General features: G+C 40.1%; 3 long non-coding RNA genes across 3 annotated transcripts; 2 read left to right on the top strand and 1 right to left on the bottom strand.

Moving 5' to 3' along the window:
- Positions 1-1,718: 1,718 nt before the first annotated feature.
- On the bottom strand, positions 1,719-20,320 carry LOC111248087 (uncharacterized). Its single transcript, XR_002672400.2, has 3 exons — positions 20,161-20,320; positions 19,708-20,019; positions 1,719-2,193 (listed from the first exon to the last, which is right to left on the bottom strand). It is a non-coding gene; the product is annotated as an uncharacterized LOC111248087 (long non-coding RNA).
- LOC147756792 (uncharacterized) lies at positions 6,421-16,833 on the top strand. Its single transcript, XR_015323259.1, has 2 exons — positions 6,421-6,518; positions 15,494-16,833. It is a non-coding gene; the product is annotated as an uncharacterized LOC147756792 (long non-coding RNA).
- LOC147756793 (uncharacterized) lies at positions 6,525-10,986 on the top strand. Its single transcript, XR_015323260.1, has 2 exons — positions 6,525-7,034; positions 7,583-10,986. It is a non-coding gene; the product is annotated as an uncharacterized LOC147756793 (long non-coding RNA).
- Positions 20,321-22,079: the final 1,759 nt, after the last annotated feature.

Here is a 22,079-nt window from a genome sequence, read left to right as displayed (position 1 = left end):
TCATGGGATCCCCTTGGATCTGAAAGCACCCCCGAAACTGTTAGACGCAAGATGTTGCCCAACGTTCCAAAGAGATCATCCAGCTACCACGGCTGGTCTCCGGTGGAAAATTTACGTACACGATATTGACACGTATAGGTCGATTAGGGTAGACAGGCGATACGCAGATTTACAATGTTTGGAGAGCAGATAACGGGATAAAGAAATATTGGTATGAAGTTGGTTTCGATAACCTTTTATTGTGAGCTCGTAATGTGTTGAAGGCCGATCTCGTTTATGTTTCCACCTGACTTACGTGTTATTAACAATTTTATGCAAAGCAGCTACATCTTTGGCTTTAGGGTCAGAGAGAATGACGGTGCGCATTTCCAATAATTTTTTGAGGAAATAGGTGTCTTATTTTTTCTGAAAAATAGGGAATGTGATCAGTTTGAATTGTTTGGCTACTTAATACATCCCACAAGTAAAAAGCAAACTTAATACATCAAACAAGTAAAAAAAAACAAAATGGCTATGATTTTTTTTTTTTTTGCCTACATACGTATATGCGATACGTTTGTATACATCCTACGTAATTTCGTTTCAAAATGAAACCCATTATTTTTTAGTGAACGATACATGGGCCTTTTTCAGTCAACATTAACAGTATTGGCTCAGGAACGATGCCAAGAGATTTTATGTTTGGTGTACGGGAATTGAATCAGTAATACCGTTCCGATGGCCAGTTTTGTCAATATTCGATAGCTTTACCAATCAAATTACCATTCCGCTAACGATATAGAGACGCCTACTAACGAACCGCCCTATTGCCTTTCAACCCTATTAAGAAATTTTTGCCAAATGTCGAAACATATTCATGTCCTAAACGTCTTCAAGTAGTTCGTTTGAGTTGAGCAGAATTTAGCGTGGGCCGAAACCGATTTCGATGGATAGATTTTATTGCACCGAGATCAGCACTCACGTTACTTTACTGGCCCGGCCCTGTAAAGTAAACTACAAATTGATTGGGCGCTACTGGGTCATTAGACCGGAACCACCTTAGTCATCGCGCCAGGTTAGCCATGTTTGTGGTCTTAGTAACGCTTATCCATGGGCGTAATACTTTTGGAATGCTCCCTTTTTTCGACGACGCTCAAAACGGCTTCTAACTCGAAACCGAAATGGAAAACTATCGAAGGCACTTGAAATAGTACAGCCTATCTAAATTTCGCTAAAAAAAAATAACGCTTTTATGAGTAATATTCGTATGATTTTCAAATCTAGTCCTGTTCTTCAGCCTGTCTTCCAATGCGAACTAAAAACTTTCCCGCATTAATACTTGTACTTCAGAAAGTGCCATTCGCCCCGTCTGTTTAACTTTTCCTATTATTCGAGTTTCGTATTTTGTTATTTTGTCAGCAATGGTAAGCCGATTAAGATGGAAAACATCCAGCCACACAGAATAGGCTGGCTGGGAGAAACAAAGGCAGGCAGCGAGCTTACGCGCAGACAAATCGAACCGCCCTACATAACATATAAGCGTGTCCTGTAGATGAAATGATCATTTACAATAGTGGTTAACATTAGAAGGAGTACCTGTTTAAGAGTTTTTCTGAAATCAGAGAAATAATATATTGATCACCTACCTAAGAATTTACCTATTGATTTTTGAAGGGAGCTGACACCAGTTGGCAAGATAATTGCCAATTGATATTTAACATCGTAGAATGACAAGTATGTGAAATGATATGAAAATAAGGTCTATTAAATTTTGCTCAAAGATTCAACTACATTCAATCTTATAAAAAGCTGTGGAGGCAAAAGCCCGTACCTGTATTGGTTGGTGGTCATCTGTTAAGTCTGTAACCCTAAACAATAATCTGCAAAGTAAGACTAACTTACTACTTTTTTTGTTGATTTTCGTTATCTACCTAATATAAAAAAGTTTTATATTATTGAGTTATCTTGGTTATATATTATTAGTAATACATATGATGTGTGCTGTTTTCTAGTCACGATGCCTTCCAGAAAGTTTCGCACCTCTCTTTCTCCGAGCCGAGTTACATCGTGTTCCGGAAATAGCTTCAATGGCTGAATGTAATGACGAAACGCTGATACTGATCGCTGGAGTAAGGTCAGGCATAAGCCTATAAGACGCTGCTTGGAAGAGTAACCAGCCAGATTCTTCTTCGGCCGCATTGTCCTGCACGCCTGCTAAGAAAGCGTATAATATCTATTAACGAAAGGCAAACTTTTTTTTGTCAATCAAACCAGTTTTACTCGTTTCTCAACAAGCATAGCATCCTAAAAAGCGGTTCATAAGGTCTTGCTTGCCTAAACATCGATGAAGGTTATTGCTGTGTCAGCATTGCATCGAAAGTGACGAGCAGGATTTCGGCTGAGATCCTAATGAGGACTATTAATATAGAAACAATCAAAACATACAGCTAATATTCCGATATGTTTATTTCAACATATATATATATATATATATAACCTCGTATAATCTGAATTTGTCGCTTCAAGCTGTGCGGTTCTTTCCGTATTATCCAGTCAAATTAATGTCCATATGTTGTATGTTCTTAGTTTATTTAGTTGTGTTGAATTAGCACTTCAAATTATATCTGACAGTCGGATAATTTTTACTTACTTTTGCGTAGATATATTGTTAATTTATTCGTAAAGTTCTCTGCGCGTAAAATTCTACTACCGTCCCTCACTGACTCTGCACGCCGGGAGAAAGAGGCCGATAGTCGAATTGACACTGATTGAGGGTGGCTCGTATGGGTCATCTGCATAGCTTTGGAGCAAGAATGCCCGCTTTTGAATACTATGGCTCCGATAATGTAATAAATTTAGAATGTACAGCCAAGTGCCTATAGACACTCGGACTATCAAACCCATGCCAAAACCTCGCATCGTATTACAGATATATGCGACAATGAAACCCACCTGCTTGTATTATAGTTTATGTGTAAACTGAAATCTGAATCATTGGTCACGATGAGATACAACCTTACATCAACCGTGACGAATAGATGACGCATTGTTCTAACTGGGCTAACTTTCAGAAGTTTTACTTTTTATATTTTTAGTTGTGGAATAAAATTAGTAGCTTATATAAAAATAACTTCTTCACTGCACAGCATTCCATTCGTAAACACAGCGACAGGAATCAAGAAGTGCCTGGATGCGAAAGAAGCATTTAAGTTAAAACAGACCTTAAACATCCAGTAAACGGTCTCCTTCTATTGTCAACAAAGTTCAATAAGTTTATCGGACCTTTAAAATGTTAACAAAATCTCATCTGCCGTTTATTGCAGCGACAAGACCAGAGGACTGGAGGATAACATAACATTTGTGTAATGCTGAATATGTCCTCTATCGTTTTCTCCATTTAAAAAGGAGTCGAGCAGCAATTCCGTTACGCAAGGACGGTTCATTTACAGGCAACAGGACTATCACAACTAACATACATACATACATAGAGGATCGCTCGTCTCGGTATGGTGATTGTATTATAAGCAGTGCATACTAACTATAATATTGTATTATCTAGCACAGGATTTAGAGAAAAATGTCCTTTACTGGCCTTTCTAGGCGACAAAATGATACGAAAGCAAAACAGATCACAAATTTTTAGTTATGGTTTCTACGCCAGTATTAACAGATTATCTTAATCTGAGTTAGTTAATCTGAGAGTTAGAAAATCATTTATCTCGAGGGGCGCGAAGAACAGAAATAAGGTAGTAAAAGTTCACAATGTAATCAGGTTATCTGTGCAATAAGGTGTCATGGTAAAGCCAGCCTTAACCATAATAAAAAGTACAAAAATACTGTAAGTAAGCAACCAATGCTATGATTATAACAGTGAACCTAACCTACTCCCTCGCCAGTCGGCCTGAAACCTCTAACATGCATTTGTAATCACCATCCGGAAGCAATCCTATGGATACGCGGAAAAAATCAAACACATCGTCTCAGCATCATTTTTCCATCGTCAATTGTCAGGTAGCAAAAGTTTTGTCCTGCGACGCTTTCGCCTTCACATCAATGCATCAAAGCCGTCTATAGGTTAGAACCTTTTTCCAGGGCGCCCGCGGAACATATGGACGCAAATACGCGTATGCACACGTGTATTTTCATATATATACATATATGCAACCATTGAAGTCGAGCGCATATTCAATGCAGTTTATCTGCGTGCTAGCTCGAGTTTACATAGGACCATACCTCCAGTTTCGAAGGCCGAATAATTATAAAAGCCAGGCTACCTATCACAGGTGAACAAGACGGTCGCGGTGATTGGCTTTGGTGTATATTTGGCTTCCAGCGCACGTGAAGCGTATAAACAAATTTATGGGGTCTGCTTTGCTTCTACACGTGTGAAAACCATCTACAAAGCTCCAAATTGAATCCAGAATTGATCTCAGGGTGTTTTCGGTCTACAACTGCGACAGACAAAGAAGCTAGCGCCGAGCGTACAAGCTTTTTTTCTCAATATGTTAACGACTTTTAATAACAATGGATTTGTAGATAAACGTCAAAATTTCTTTAATATAATACAAGCTGCGATTTTGGTGAACCAGCACTATTGTATTTTGTAAAGTTAGGTTCATTGCATGTGCATGTAACGATATAGCATGTAAAATCAGGGAAAAACCTGAAAATTTTTGCTGCAGAGATGGCAGCTATTTCGTAGTGATCACAATGCTTTTATGGAATCGAGTTGACACACACGTTACTGTTTTTACAGTTGGTACGTATACGAAACGTAGCGGTACCATTGATAATTTGAGATAAAAATGTGCTATTTTAAACGGTGCTTTTAATGGTCCGTTATTCCTCATCCCGAAGGCAGTAACCTCTGCTAATTTGTATTCCAGGGTAAAAAAATAAGCACCGGTAGTTGCTGACAAATGCATGAGGAAAAAACTAGGCAGAAAAGGTCATTATAAGCATAGGGAAAAAAATAGAATACTGGCATAATGCAAGATCTTGTGTTATTCAAGAAAAATTTACAACTAACCCCTCAGGTTTACATTGCAGCTTTTTGTAATAGCTAATATGAGAACCCTGCGAACTTGACAAAACGCATTGCTATAACTTTATAGTGCGACTCAATTGTAGAGTTTCGAAAATCCTCATCTCTATGTCTATAGATTATAAAGCAAAGTTAATATTCATAATAATCTTAAATAGCACTGTAGTAGGTAAGTTAAGCTGCTTGCGTCCAAATTTAACAAACGCAATGGCTCGTTTAAAAAGGAGGAAAACCTCGAAAATGTCCGTCTAAAGATCCTCTAAGCTGACTTGCAAAAAAATATACAAGGAGTACTGATTCCATTGCCGATAGTCTGATTACCTCAAGCGAGTTACAGCCTTCTGCAAAGTCAGTCTCAAGCTGCCAAATTTAAAAACATCCGGACCAGACTGGATATGAAACAATCGCATGGTTGTTCTAAGAAACGGTGTCATCACCACACTGTTCGCCGGCCTATATTAACGCATGCTTATTTTCGGGAAGACTTTGCGAAAAATGCATAATGATTGCAATTTTTCAAATTAAAAAAAGCCAAAATTATTAGAAATTTTGAAGAGGAATCGAAAACAGGACTTGCACCTATAAGCCTTTGTCAGATAGTAAAAATATATCTATCTAGAGCTACTAAGTGGACTTCAATCTGGTAAGTCAATAATTAAGGCCTGCAAGACGTCCACGTTAAATCATTCTACTGCAAAATGTCCTGCAGATTTTAAAGCAATTTTTAACCCCGCCTCAAAAAATGTCGTGAAACAAAGCAGACACAACAAGCGGTGCCACTGAACGGCTTTCCTTAGAAAAACTCCGTCATCATTAATGATGGGCTTTCCAAGAAGAAGGCGTCGAAAACAGAACAAGATGTTCTCACAGTTCTGATCCCGCCATCAGCATACTACACGACATACGTCACGAAAAGTAGTGTTTTTTTATGCTCTCATATTTTTACGAAGCTGGTCTTTTTCAGGACTGACGTACATTTCGTTCACACAATTAGCTCTTGGCGACATCTTGACATAAATTCCGCAGTTCATACATAACATAGAAATGAAGAACAAACTTAAATCGATCGAGAATGTCTTACCTACTATCGAATAAAAGGGAATAGTTAGGAAAAAAAAAGCGGGCAGTGCATGTTTCCTTAATGATGTTCCATATTCTTGACTCGCTTTTAACTCGCTTGTCTGCCTGTGGTAGAGAGCCGCACTGAAGGGTTTAGGCAGGTTCACTATTTGCTATTCAATGTTTGTTCTCTGAATCTCTTCGTGTTCAACGAGCTCTACTCAAAGGGCCAAGCGCTGATATGCTGTGTGCGGCGTAGCTACCGAGCCTACCGAATCAGCGAGCAGACAGACACGTTGCCTTTCTGCTGAGGACCCTCGCAGTGGTGGAAAGGTGTTCCGTGAGTTCAGCGCGTACGTTCCGCCAGTACGTTCGTTTCTTTCCTAGCTAAATATGGAACTTATTCAGTTTTAATCATTTCAAAGATGGCGATGAGGTATGTCCGTCCCCCAACTCTTTCTATCTCGCTGCTCTTGCCTATCTGTCTATTTGTTTATCTTGCTCTAATCTGTAAGGCCACTGACGTTGAAAACACTACCCTGTACACAAACGCACACTTGAGGTTTGTTTCTGCCAAGCGATACGGCGTAAACCAAACCTGCTGTTTGAATGTTTCCTTGATTAGTTTTAAGCAATCCTGCTCGTGCTACCTAGCATGCGCTGTAAGCGCAGACAGACCCTCAGCCCTGAGTCCCGCATTTCTTTAGACGAAACCACTGTGTCGGTCTTAGATTTTAGCGGTTTGATGTTAGCAGAGTTGAGGTTGCATAAGGCCACAAATCCGCGTCTCCTTTCAATGGTCGAGATAAGACCAATGAACGTTATTAGAAGTGGCTTTGTTTGTGGTTTGTGGGAGTGAAGCTGCAGTGGCCAGATCTTATCAGCGTGTTTGCCAACTACATACATGAGCGAAAGGATAAAAAAAAAAAAGGAAAGTAAGCTCGTTATTTAGGTAAGAAAGTAAGTGCTGGTGCTAACAGTGTTAGTAGAGACAAAAGTAGGTAAACGTATGATTCGTTATTGGCTACAAACTTATCAATTGATTTTCACTATTTTGTTCCCATTATAGCAAAGGGACACAGACATGTAGTTATGCTGTAGAAGCGTTCGAGTTACCTCAATGCTTTTTAAATACTATTTAAGAAATCTTAAGTACTAAATGGCATGCTTGTCGCTTTTCGAGAATTCCACTATGTATTCTTAAAACAGCCAAGTAATTGAAGGAATTTTTAAATCGCATCAAAATGTAGGAAAATATAACGTTGTCCTTACTTATTGGACGACTAACTTCATTAACGTAACGTACGCTTCATATATGACATAATATTTTGCCGCTGAGCTGTGATAAATCTTTTTATAATGTATGAGTAAATCGTTTGCGGATCTGAGCGTGTCCCTCCCGATACTTCTTTTCACAATCGTACGCAGTAGAAGCTGTATTTTATCTTGCGCACGATTTAAATCTGATCAAGGCTTCTTTTCTTTTGCTGTCCCATCCAGTGAACCGGGCAAGTAGAGTGTGGGTCCCTTGGTGTGAGGAGACTGCGCTTAACGGAACGCACGGTATATGCGGGGCTGGGTTGTAAAAAGAAAACCTTGGAGCGGCTATGAACCGATCGAACACAGACCATTTAGCCTTCTGAGAGTGGAACTAGCGTATGTCCTTTGTGTTTTAGTGCTTGCGAAACAGAGAATGCGTTTCGCCAGTTCCATAACCTCTTATTTCTATAGTTTTTTTTAGTCAAATGCATTTTACGAAGCTAAACTCGCTTACACTTTGTTCATTCTATTTTATAAAACGTTGTTATCTAGCATTGTGCTATGGAGTAGGTCGTTCTCAAGCACTTATGTCACAAAGCTCCGTGTGTTTTTGGCTGACAAGCTTTAAGGTCATATGAAAAACGCCTTACTGGCTCAACTCGATAATGAAACATTTATGTTTTTATGTGACTGATTCCATTATGCAGTTCTAATGGGACATAATCTGTGTTGAATTAGAATGGAATGTTTGATTCAAGTTGCTCACCTGCTTCAGATGAACGTCAAATCCCATATTTCTATATCCTTATATGGGTAGCTCTGGTTCTCCCTAAGCAGTTTCGTACAAGGCGTTTGATGAACACGAGGCGATGACTCTCATAGATCACGGACACACAACTAAATACACGTATTTCCGTTCCTGCTTACCGTACCGGGGAGCTTTCTTTACTTTCTGGAAGCTATTGCGCTGGACGCCTCATGGATCTTACTTACTAATAGTTCCGTAATACCCGTTGGAGCGAATAGCAGGTAATCAATCATTATCGAAAATCGCCTCTGCGCTTAATAGCACCGAGACGAGATAATGACTTCTATTTCAGCTGACATGGCTACTGAAACTGCTGATAATACGGTGAGGCATAATTTTCATGTTAAACGGGAATATGTGTACGTCGTTAGTCTTCATTTCATAATCTGTGTTGTCATAGACGCGCTCGGATGACGGCGTAAGTATGCGACTGGTTACTTCAATGTTCGACCAGATATGCTGTCTTAGCCTGTAAAGCCTTTTTAGTCCTTGAGATATGTAACCGGTTCAATGTTGTCCGCAGTAATTGTAACGACAGCTGTAACTTTTGCTGTTAGAACGATGGCAGCGAAGTGTTTCCATGTTCAGAAAGCGATCACGTTATATATTGAACTGAACAAAAAACTTTCGTATTTAATGTTTTACTCGTAGGAAAACCTCAACCGTACATCGAACATAGCGTCACTTTTCATTATGGAATATTCTCGATGCTAGAGAACGTGTCCGTAGACAACCGGCAATGACCGATAACGGCATCCCAGCTAACGTAATAAACAGGACATATTTATGGAATTTGGGATAGATATGAGTTCATCCTAGAATAGATTTATTGATGTACAGGTATATCCTTATTTTTTCGTATGAATAATGGAAACGTTCGCTTGCTTAGGTAAATGCGACACTCGCGTCTTATGGACATACTATACGATGCTTGCTTGTCTTTAAAAAAATCAGGCCCGCAGATTGTCTGCATTTCGTATCACTTGGTAGATGGGAATAGAAGCCAAGCTCCGTATGATCACTGTCAGCCAAGGGCAACATTGATACGTATCACTAACGACTCTACAAACAACCGTTCGATAAGTTGGCTGTCTGATCAACATGTTGACATACCAAGTTACTTTGAGCCTCCTAGCGACAGGAAGATCCCCATGAATATTCTTACTTCTCGACTCCCGTGTCTATGAAATGTCGCAAGCCGTCGGTTCATGTACTAGACTAGCCGCATTTTGAATTTCGCCAACTCGTTTGCATTGTTTATGTTGCTCATTACCGTTCTAATGTATCGACGAACGCAAGCTCAGGTAGTAACTACGAGCCAAGTTAATTTCAATTACCCCGGCATACAAGCAGATACCAGTTCCGCGTTTCATATCGATAATATTTGGATTATCTTACTGCGTCTCCCCACTAGAAGTTGTTTTACTTGGCGGGATTTTAATTACAACTCACATGGATTTTCAGTACCTTTGACTGGCTTCATCGAGTGCCAACTACAAAAATACTTTTCTAAAGCAAATCCTGTTAAAGAGTTTTTGAATCACTCTCTGGCCTTCGTCGTTTGTTGACAAGATTTCGATACATGTGCTCGATCTTGATGAAGCTTGGTTTGCTCACTTGAACAATAGCCTTTATCTTTGTCGTCAGGAGCAGGACACTAAATCCACAGTCATAATTCTTCGTGGATCTTTTAAAGGAGAGGATTTTCGTTTACTTCTGAAGACTGCTGTTGAAAATATTTTATGTGGGTATGGACTTTCTTTACAGCTTAAGAAGAAAAAACGACTAGTCGATTATGTGCCATCCAGAGTATGTCAATGGAATTCTATAGACATAGCTGGTAATTGGCGTTGCATGTACAGGATCTCTACGTACGGACACAATACTTATGTAAACTTTAGATAACAAAAATTACAATTAATCGTTATTATCAAAATTATTAAGTTAAAGCTAGAAGAACAATTCTATAAATCTCAACGCATACCAGAAGCTCTAGATAACTGATAAAATAATGAGACGGTAGCAAGAAAATTGAGTAAGCCAATACCCTGTACTTATCACAAAACCATTCTATCTTAAGCTAACAGGTATCGTCCGTTCGACTATTGTAAAATTATTTCGAGAAAAGCAAAATTTTAATCTATCGTATAAATTCAGTGCAAATCCAAAATTAACCATAAGGGTAGCAATACATATTTTTAAAATCGGCTGACATTTTTACGTATTTTCCCAATCTAACTTGAGATTTTAGTCCTCAATTTGTCGAAGTTTAGTTCAACCCAGACATTATACGCCCTCCTGGCCGGCGTCAAGTAGCAGAAGGTCGAAGAAACTGAGTGAAGTACCTTGTGGAACAAGCAGCAGTCTACATTGTACTGCTCTAAAACCATAATGTCAAAATCGGTCAGGCGAATACAGGCCGCTCAGGACGACGAACCTATTTTTTTTTAAAACGAACTACAGAGCTGCCGGCCTATGATAGCTGACAAAAGAAAGTTCGAAGGACCTGGGAGGCCGACGGAGTTTCTGTACACTCAGCGAAATCTGAGCTAAGACCGAGAAAAAATCGCGCAGTTCGAGGTTGCACAAGTTGGCATGGCTGGGAGAGCGTAAAGGAACCGCTTTGCTGAAAAGTACGGACGCGCGCTTCTGACTAACAATGTGCCCGTATTTATTTACGCAAAGTTCGATATATATCGATACAGAAGTCTATAGCTGTTGCTGGTGCTGGTGCAAGCCGCTACCTCTGGAAAAACGTTCCCGTTTTTAATTCTCTTTTTTGTCTAAAATATAATAAAATTGCCATTTAAGAAGTAGCAGGTGATTGCATTGCAAAGCAGGGCGTATTCAATTGTTCGTGCATGCCAGAAACGAAACATGGCTTAGGGGGATGGACAGTGGGTTAAATACTTCCGTGATCAATCGACGAGACACAAAGCAAAGATATTTCAAATTGTATATCTGTAACTTTTGTTCTATACCACATTCCCTGTGTTAGCGCGCACTCTATTGTCATATGCAACAGCCGAATCTGATAGAACTATCAACTGCTACAGTTAAACCTGTACTGGCATCAAAAGTTACCACTTAGATTAAAAAAAAAAACGTTTCATAATATTTTCAACCTTCGCAATATTGAAACTACCCGTTTAGGTAGCACACCAATTACCAAAAGGCTTTTTCTCTCAATTTTCACGTAATGTAGTTTCTGCTCGCAGTTATCTAACATACGTAACATTAGCTAATACGCATACCCACGTAACAGAGTCTAATAGGTACTACTACTAGTATTAATTGTAGCAGTCCTATAGACAAAAAAAAACCTCTACTCTTGTTAATCATGGTATGCCGCTTTGTTGCCCCCTTTACCGCTTTTTTGGCCACACGTTTGCCTCTGCGAGAATGGAAGCAGTCGAAGCAGTAACGATAAAAGCAATAGTACTAGCGACCTTTCAATGCAGCAGAATCGGCCAGCCAAAAAGCCGTAGTATTTTGCTGATAGGGTATTCTCGCAGCCGACGCTCTTCATTTCTCACCAGTGCGTCCTATGCTGCCTGGGTCGTGAGGCCAGGGAGGGTCCATTTCAAACGAATAACACGCACCACTAACCTTTGCTAATAGTTAAACGGCTTTAACAATGAAGAGTAGCCAGACTGACTGCAAGCAGTGCAGACTGAAAACCGTCGGGAATCCCCTACGGCATATACTATACTCGGGCGAGCTGACGATTTGCGGGCTAAGTTGCGATGAAAGGAAACTGTCAGATGGCAGCACAAAGAGATCAACACTCATATAAAAGACAACGAAAGTCCCAAGTGACAGAGAGCCGTTGTTCTGGTCAGAAGGCAGTACGGGCTGAATCGCGCTGGAAGAAACTATGCGTCGTGTGCCTCACAGTCTTGTTATGGGTAGAGGCATCACAGTTCCTGCCACAGAACTCCCTGGGGTCCCTGCTGGCGGTAAACAGCCAGCCAGGCATCGTCTGTTAGTTTGGCTTGCTTGCCGTCGTTGTAGTTCTCTATACCATCCCTATGTAGTAGCAACAGTTGCCATTCGGCAATACCGTCTTATCGTCGGTCGATCCAGTTCTCCGACGCACGTTTTCTAACGAATAGAAAGAGGCCGGCTTCCCGACGACGCAATCGTCTGCTAGGGACACTTGAAAAATGAAATGTAGCCTATACATACATATATAGAGAATGAAAAGGCAGTGTCATATGCAGAAGTCAAAAGGGAATCTGATAAACATAGATAACTTTCTCATTGTATCGTTGACACGTAGGAGAAGATAAGGTTAGGTAAAATGGAAGCTAAATCGGGCAAGTAGTTTCTATCTAACAAGGAAATGCTGGTTTCAGAAATGAGTTCTATCAGACTTTTAACACATTTTAAGTGCATATGTTTTGGACCTAAGCTGGACTATAAAGGAGAAAAGCAACCAGTTGACTTTTTTATTATAGTCTTACCTGCCCCAGATCATAGAATCCACAACTGCAAACATATAACTTTCAAAAAATTATCCTCATTAAGTAATATTATATCGAGCCTTGTGTGCTCTGTGAAGTGGGGTAACGTGGGGGTAACCACTACGTACTTTGCACAAACTCACAACATCATTCATCACTATTTATTGACTAAAACTTGGTGTGCATGTACAATAAGTTGAAGGCGAGGCACGTGTGCTCTCTATTGAGTGATACGTACTAAACGGCGACTCGTAAGGCCTACAAATGCATCGAATCTTATTCACGTCATGGTAACTGCTATCCGTACATAATTTATGACAAAATCTATGCATAGCAAATCGAACAAATCGGTGCCGATTTTCTAGGTTTTTCCGGCTTTTCCGATGTTCAGAAACTAGGCCTGGTATCCGGAAAAATTGGAGTCGACGTTTCTGCACTTTTATCCCTCTTTCTGATACTTACGTACGCTAGAGTCCAAGAAAAATTGTATTTTTCTAGAAAATCCTTTGTGAAGAGTGATACGTCCGCCCCGATAAACCCGAACGAAAAAACGAACAGTTCTTAAGCATCGACCCTCAGAAAGTCGAGCTCAATCATATTAAAACCTATAAAAACAATCATGAGCGTGATTTAACAGAGCTGTCGTTATTTTTAAAACGGGGCGTCAAAGGGTACAAAACTCTGGCAAACTCTTTGTTTGATGTAGCGAGTTGATGTTAGTACTTTTAGTGGTACTTCGATATCAGGATAGAAAGAATGGGGCACTTATTCAGCGCTAGTTGTGCTGAAGCAAAGGATGTCAATTTTCAAAGCGACTCCTCTTCCAACACTTCATTGCGTTTGTCGTCGTAACGTTGATGCCAAGATGTACAACTCCTTAGGTTGCGAGGCACGAGGTCGGCCACATGAAGCGAAGTGTCGATGTGTTCGTGATGTTCCTTGAAGGGGCAAGGGAGGCCAGGAGGAAAACGAAAAAGTACGAAAGTACGAAAACGGAGGAGAACGTAACGTTCTCTCGCTGCAATTAGACGCCATAACAAGGCTAAAAGCTAGTTGACTTTTCCTTTGGGAATAACACTGGCTTCCATCTCAGACTTGTTGACTGCCAGATAGCATTAAACAGGGTACGCTGTCTACAAATGAGGGACCTGTCAGACACAAATGTTAATTCTGTAACGTGGGTAGAACAGACCACCTTGGCTGAACTTGCTTGTGAGTCCATCGGGTAAATTTCCTTTCTAATTGGAGGTCTAATGTGCTAGTCTCTGTTTTAAGCCTTCTTCTTTCCCTAAGTGACGTAGAATTTAGGAACCATACTAAATATTTAGCTGGTTGAAAGGAACATTGTTCTGAAATAGTTATTGCCAGGTTCAGATAGATAACATTGTCTTGTCAACGATTTATAAAGGTAGCCTTCAGTGTATGTTCTGGGAAAAGTTGTTTGCCAACAAAGCTCACATTCGCGTCTGTCACAAACAAGTTGTTTGTAAGTTTTGTGTTAAGGAACTTTAACTAACAAAAGATCTTTTTGTGGGCATGATAGAGTTTGAGCTAGCGTTACATCATGCTTGGCTTGTGTCAGGTATATTGTTAGTAAGGAAATGTGCTTTGCCCTAGGGTAATGAGAATTTTGTTTTGTTTCGATCATAAGACGGAGTGGCAAACTTTGTCATGGCAGCTTAATTGATAACTCGATAATTCATGTTTTCCCGAAAAGTAAACAAGTCACATTAACGACTTTAATGGTCACGTTTCAGTGTAATCAAGTCTATATTTGACCGCTTGGTAACAACTAATATCAAGAATTATTATACAGAATACTACTATTATTATTATTATATCACTATTATTATGTGAAATTATACTGCTAGCAATAAAATATAATTATTCTATTTTCTCAGAATCCATATATTGTTCATAATGTACATTTTATTTTAATCGAGAACAAGGCGATACGATCCCCACCTAAATGAAAACATGTAATTATAATGTCCGTCAGATCATCGGTTTTAATTAATTACCTGACCCGTTTTAGATATTTGTTCTGTATTACGTTCACAGCTAATTTTAGGCAACGGCAAAACAGATAGTTCTTATATGGTGTAAGTAATCTGGGGTCGTGCCGTGTGTATGTAGTTTGTGAGACGATATAATTTGCAAATCTAGGTCTAAAAACCATTTCTAGCTAGGTACATATCGGTGTTTATTGCATGCCGCACTACCCAGCCTGCCACTTTTGTGAGTTTTTTGTTCTTAAGAAAGAGCTGAACATGCTAATTATAGCCCTTTCCCAGACCTGAAGGACGTTCTCTTTGCCCGCCTGCACCGATATGCTGCAGTGTAAGATTCCTCTCGACGCATACTCAGTATAAATAATGTAAGCCTTATGATTAGGTTTTTATTCTAACAATTGAAAGATGGCAAAAAAGCCGGAGTTTTCACATGAATATTTTAAACACGTTTATGAAGATAATACATACGCACACCGTTTCCAGAGTTTCCTGAATAAGCATATTCTTTGCGTACCCAAAAATACTGTATGACGGCTCTTGTGCATACACATTCAAAAAGGCCCGACGGCAAAAATCCCTCAGGACTTACTAATTAGGTCAAGTGGCTTGAAAAGAAGTCAGAGACAAATAACAAAAAGTACTGAATAACAAGGTTAACCCTACTTGATCTACAGTGATTAAGCATAATAGATGGGCTTCGTGGCAACAAAAACTCTTTCACACTGCTAAAATCCTTTTCACTTTCTTTTTACTTCAACTCTCCGAATATCTGTATACACTAAAACGCACGGTACAACACTAGTGTATATTCTGTTTCCCCTTAACTTTCGCTGTCGCTAAGCAAATATCTCTCTGTTCCACACAGTTCAACAGAACTTTCTAGTTCCGCAAACAGCTACGCAGCTGGGCTCAACCGAAATAGCAGTGTCAACTTGCCCCCATATCCTCTCCAGCTGATTCACCTCTAGTCGTAATTCCACATGAGTCAGGATTATGTGACACCCTCCAACGGCATCAGCGTCGCTGCCGTCGCATCTTCGTCCTTCTCTTTGCATTGCTGGCATCCTAGTTTGGGGCAGTCTACGTTGCGACATTTGCCGGACAGACAGATTCATTTCCGTTCGCATACGGTTTCTAGCTGTTTCAACCGTCCCTGCTTGGGCCGTTGATGCCTGAAGTACGCATCATGTGGCGACTGCAAACGCCAGAGTCAACTCTCATCGATCAACGTCTAGCAACGAAGCTAGAACTACATTGTCACTTCAAGGATTTTTGTACCGTGACGAGAAAGCCGCGTTTTGGCAGCTATGGAAAAAGCAAGCCGATGTGGAATCTAGAAGAGCCGGAAAAGGTAACAGTGGGAGTACTAATACAAAGAAAAAGCAAAAGCACTGGGATCTGCCATTGATAACAGATCGCTAAGTTTGACTTCGGCCCAACTCCTCATGACGAATTCAAGATATTGTGTCATTTGTGTGCACACGTTTGCTTATTTACCAAACGAGGTTTAGCATATGTAATACACCTAGCGACCTTATCTGTGCGAAGGCGAAGTGGTGCCTCTCGCGTTGTGAAAAATTGTATTATTTTATTTGATAACTATGTCACCCATTTTGATTGCTATATAGAATAATTTGTTAACGTTGCAGCTTCTTTGTTTTCATACAGATCGTCAATTGAGCCTGCAAAAGACAGGCACTGTCATTTGCGCTAGGTAGACAAGTCGATCTCATTACGAGGGCAACAAAGCTGCCGGATTTTGTGTGACGCTAATCTGCTAAACCTAACACAGAAAAGTGTTACAGATTATAATAAAATATATGATTTTGTGGAAAATGATCCCGCACTACCAGTGAATTGTAGTAACATCGATCAATCGCTATAAAATGATCTGTCCGGTACAATACGAAGGTTCTGTAAGCATAATAATACAAAGAATCTTGGGATTCCGCCTAAGACCTAGAAGGTCTCGGCGAATACTAATGAAGCCATCTTTATATTCTTATGATAACCGTATACATACACGCATAAGATAGGAACAGCGATATCAGTTCCACCAGCTTTAGGAAATAGAAACGTGCCCAGTTTCTTGAGCGGAAACCGATTGTAATGGGCCATAAATATTCAACACACACGAGTAGATATACATTACGATTAACTCTATATCTATAACTATTGAATAAACATGTAACAATCTGTAACTTAGCCGACCTCAAAACTGATTTTGGGAAAACTAGGCACAAATCCAATTTTGTCGAAATGATTGGCCGCTTTGGATACTCGTAACCGTCTTTGTGGCTTCGTTATTTTGCAACGTAGCCAGGATATTTTATTACAACTATAGAAACGTACCGTATTACTTGAACTAGATGATTACTTAGTTTAATAAAATTTTTATTTAGCTTTGTTGGTAGAAGTTGAAGAAGACTTCAAACAGGTCGACAATATAACGTTCCAGTATAGGAAAAGATGTATATACAAAACCATTTGAAATCATACAACTAATTTGAAAGGTCTGCCAGATGTCCTAAGAACCGTACCAGAAAGCGGCAGAGCGACGAGCAGTGTGGTACCAAGCGTAATTTTGCCGGAACATCTCTATGCAACGTTAGGCTCGTGAAAATCTACCTCTTTCCATGGTAACAACAAAGCAAGTGAAGTTGTGGCTCGTTAGCCAGTTCGTCCGTTTCTAACCGTTGCTGTGGACTTTACTTACAACCGCTCTACTTATAGCACCCAAAGCAAAGAAATCTCCACAAATTTTTGTTTGTTGTACCCCCAAAGATTCGTCCTGAAAACTTTCCTTACTGGGAGCTCAAAACGATGCCGTAAGCGCTCGGACAGCAATGGCGAGTCGCCTAGGAGATACATAAGACGATTTCGGGTTACTATGTGTGGTCCCAGTTCTCTTTTAAGGAACGGGACTATAATGCAATTTAATTATTCAAGGTCCTCTGTTGTAGGCTCTTTCCAAATGACACGTATTTCATTCACGTTGCGATTGGAGCCATTTTGAGGCGGAGCAAGCTGAGCGCCATTGCCATAAATAAAATTGCTTTTCTGTATTTTTTGGTGAGGTGTGCAGTGGAGCTTCTGCCGTTCGCTAGAACGAGCAACCACAGGTACGGAAATTGGTTAACATAGGTAAGGGGCGACCCGCCGAAGTGTCAGTGGCCGCTGTTCTGCCTACCTTGCTTAGCTCCATCGGTTTCTAATAAATGCGTATTCGTGATGTTAAAGATAGAAGAAACGTATGTAACCTCTCTTTCATTTCAGACAGAGTAGATCCGTGGCTTTAAGATTACCTAACCGATGATTCCATCACAAAAGGTTTATTACACCAAGCATATTTCACGATTCGTAGCGCTTACCTTTTGAAAATAAGGCAGCCGTATTTCTCAGATACCAACAAAGTCGTCGAAAACCGGCCGCTTCCGATATGCAAATATCTTGATGCTACATCAAGTGAAGCTACGGGTGCAAGGATATACTTTGGCTTAAAGATCATCATATAATTTATGGATAGTAATGAAAGGCAAAACTTGGATGATACGTGAATCCACTTCACCATAACATAAGTTATTTTATCAGATGGTCGTCCTATTAGTCATGTTTTCGCTGTTTCAAATGTATACTGTTAGTATATTTGTTTTATAAACATCTTCCTTTGTTTGCATTGTGCATTAGAATCACACTGCCCACCTGGTGTAAAAAAAGTTTTCTTTAATCGAAGTAGCGTCCAGACGAAAGCGCTCGCATGTAGACAGAGGATAATTGCTTAACACATATAGAAACCAAGGCGAAGTTTTTTGTTGAACATACCGGGAGATAAGTAAGTTGTTACGGTGAGTTGATGCACCGCGCTGGCCATAAGTTCACCCTAAACTGGGCCAACTTCAACGAGGGTTTCTTTACCTAGCAGTTATTCACACGGTACACTTGAACTAATGAATCATAGGCCGTTGACAATGTAACGTGGCGACAGAAGCTTTTATCAATGATATTTTCGGTGAGCGTATTTGTAGATATGTATCTAGAGAGTAGTCATGCAAACATTGTGTGTTTCATAGCATCGCTAAGCTCCGAAGCTTCAGTTTTTCCCGTTAACGCGTATCGGAAGACAAATTTTGCTCCCCTTCGTCCAGTAACGATGCTACGATGCTATACCGTATTGAATCAAAATGACTAACTGCAAAAGCTCACGGCTCGTCTTCGTGCTACAACAGCCGTTACATTTAAGATAAGCTAGCCGGTGCGGCGAGCGTGAAACCTCAGCCAGGGGTAAAGATAACCTATCATAAATACCTCGATTTATCCTTTATGTAGATTATTCCGTTTGCAATAAATAATAGAAGCTCATAAAAAAATCAGTAGAGTATGAAGCCCGAGAATATTACATGGCACCGTATGAATAGCCCGAAACTATGTTCCTGGTTACTATATACATACAGTATAACATATCGAACACGTTTCGCCTCGATCTGCCCTGATATTGAGAAACGCTAGCTAGGCGTAGCGGTACTTCTTCGACGTTACTTCAGAGACATCGCTTTTGTGATTGTTGTCTGATCAACCGATAAAGAATAGGAGCCTGATGATGATTTGTCATTTCATTTTTTCATCAATATTTATAAAAAACAACATTTAGTACGTTTGGTGATCACGTGCTTTACACAACGGTTTTCAAGTCCTGAAATATTTGTCAGCGAACAGCTAGGCGCTAGCTCCTTAAAAAAAATCGGCCTTGGATCTATGCACGCCATTTTGCCTATTTTGTTTATCTATACGGTTATCGATCCATATTTAGATAACCGTTGCTATGACGAATTGTGTGTTTGGAAAGTACCGCTGCCTACTATTTATAGAAAGTAACTGTATTGCGCTCAAATTGATTAGTAATCAAGTTAAGTTCATCAGCAGAATCAAACCTTAAGCACTTCCATTTTAACAGATTAACACCTTAATAATAAACCTGAACTAAATAATAAACTTCTATAGTTGGTCAAATCACATCGGACACAGTAGCAAACTTCATATTTCTACAGGCGCACATATTTTTTGCCACTTAGATTCACTCACTTGATCTTTTTGGTTGATGAAGAGCTTTGTGTTAACGCGATTAGACTCAAGGGAAGCAGGCGAAGGCGTCCTTTCTTAAAGGCGTCATCCTCACCTAATCCTAGATTGTCTTCTAGAATGCAGATCTTCATGTTGGAGACTACTGGTAATCTTCCCTTGATGATATCTCTTGCGGCATTAGAAATGCTTCCGCTGCAGTAGAGCGGAAAGATTTCCGGCAATTTCAACGAAAACATTTCCTACGAACGGGCGTTTGCAACGTAGTTGATGCTATCGCCAGCAAGAACTATAATCTCGGCCGTCGGGAGAAATCTGCAAGGATTAAATTGCGGCTTTATGTTATGCAATATCTAAGCCTTTATGCAATCTTGCCGCAGAGTAAACAGCACACCAAGGTAATCCACCCTAACGTGAGGCCAAACGCAGCCCGCTTGACTATGTGCCTAGACCTACCCCGTTTTGTGTAGGTGAAAAACGTGATACCGTCAACGTCTGTATCTAACGATGCTCTCTGATATTAGGTTAAGAATCATAATCTTGCATCTTGTCCTGGGAGGGAAGGTAATGATGGTAATGGCGCTAACTGCTGAGCACTACTTCATTAGGTATTCATACACACTTCTAACAGGACAAACGACTGAGGCGGCCGAGCAGTCACCTTTGGTTAAAGGTTTTATACAGGCACAGTGGTTCTAGGATCGGTTATCGATTCTAGATGTTTCACCATCAAGGAGATTTAGGTGTGCTATATAGCCATACCCGTAAAACGACAAAGTGCAATGGTTCCAAAAAAGCCTTTCGTTGATTCCCTTCGCTACATACACTTACCTGTATATCGGTTTTTATCATTAGCTTGCTTTGCGGATAGTTCATTGCGTACTTACACATGTTGTGATCTTATAGAAGAAATTCTGTTTTTGGCAAATAATAGGCAACCTGTTAAGTTCTAACTACAAATAACTTACCAGCAAGCTACTATTTTGGATTCAAAGGCATTGCTCAAGTGATGCACTGCCGTGAACCGCGCTTTTGCGGACGTGTCAATAAAGCCTAACAGAAATAATGTCTTTATTAGTTAACGTTATCGAATGAGCAGCAAGCTAGTACCAAAATAATATAGAAAATATGAACTTGTTTGCGTTTGTTTCAATTAGTAAACTATTAAGGCAGGTAGCGACCATCAAATAAGCATATTGCTCCGCGGGCACTTGCAACCGACTGACCCATATACATCCCAAGTAAGAAGCCTGACAAAAAAGAAGCAAAAATTGCTTACAATGCTAACTCAAGCAGGCTCATTTTAGCAATGAGGAGCTGAGATCGTCGTCACCCTTCGTGGATTATACACGTTAGTTAAAAAAAACTACTAGTCTCGAATGATCGTGCTATAAGTAAGTCGCAAAACAAAGCTCTCGATTCTAATGTGACAGCTGTGTCTTATCTTCTCAAAATCGGATGTATGTTCCTATCAACGGATATGTCAACGTAATAAGCAAATCACACGACGCTCGAACGTTTAAACACACGCGTATCTGAAACAACAATAACGTTATATATATAGATACCGGAAAACATAGATATTTATCAATTACACTTAGAAAAATAAAAACAAATGATATTCATATTTATCAAAATGGAAAAATCAATATGACAATGTTATCCAAGCATTGCGGCTTGACCTCTTTCGAATCCAAGGGAAACACCGGTGCTGCTGACCCGTGCGCTTGGTACAATCTTTGCACACGTAAACAGAACCCAATATATATCTGTAGTGCCTCCTGGTACCAATATCCAGCCGGCCATCCTGCACACTAGTGGCATTCATTGCGAATATCCAGTTCTTTTGTGTCTGGCAGTTGTATGACGACAAAGTGTTTCGGCCGATACGCGAACTGCCCCTTCTAGGTCGGGCCTTAGCTATTTGTATTGTCGCAGGACATTATACTTTTTTTTACTGAGATCAGGCTGAGCTGACGATAACAGTTTGAAACAGCTTGGAAACTTCACTCCCCCGGTGTTTTTCTTAGGGATATTCCGTCAGATGTCTCGCTTTGCTGGATTGCTCGTTCATTTAACTAAGGCTCGAGGTCAACTGGCGAGGTATCGGGGTTGTTTACCATATGCAGACTTTTTTGGAACATCGATGAACGCTAAGGGCACGATGACTAATTTCCTCGGGCACTAAAAACGTTACAGAGAACATACGCTTTTACAGCATCATTAGCAAACATTATTAATAGAATTAAGACTATGTATCACCTTGAGGCGCCGCTGAATGTACCCGTGAATTGTGCGTGAATTTCAACCCTGAACGATGCAACCTTTTTTACTCCTCTGCTCCCATTACCAACGTCTTTTGTGATTAATTTAGT

Source organism: Varroa destructor, unplaced genomic scaffold (genome assembly GCF_002443255.2).
Source record: "Varroa destructor unplaced genomic scaffold, Vdes_3.0 BEIS01000003.1, whole genome shotgun sequence".
Lineage (NCBI taxonomy): Eukaryota > Metazoa > Arthropoda > Arachnida > Mesostigmata > Varroidae > Varroa > Varroa destructor.
Note: the sequence above shows the minus strand (reverse complement) of the source record. Positions and strands in the feature narration are given on the sequence as shown.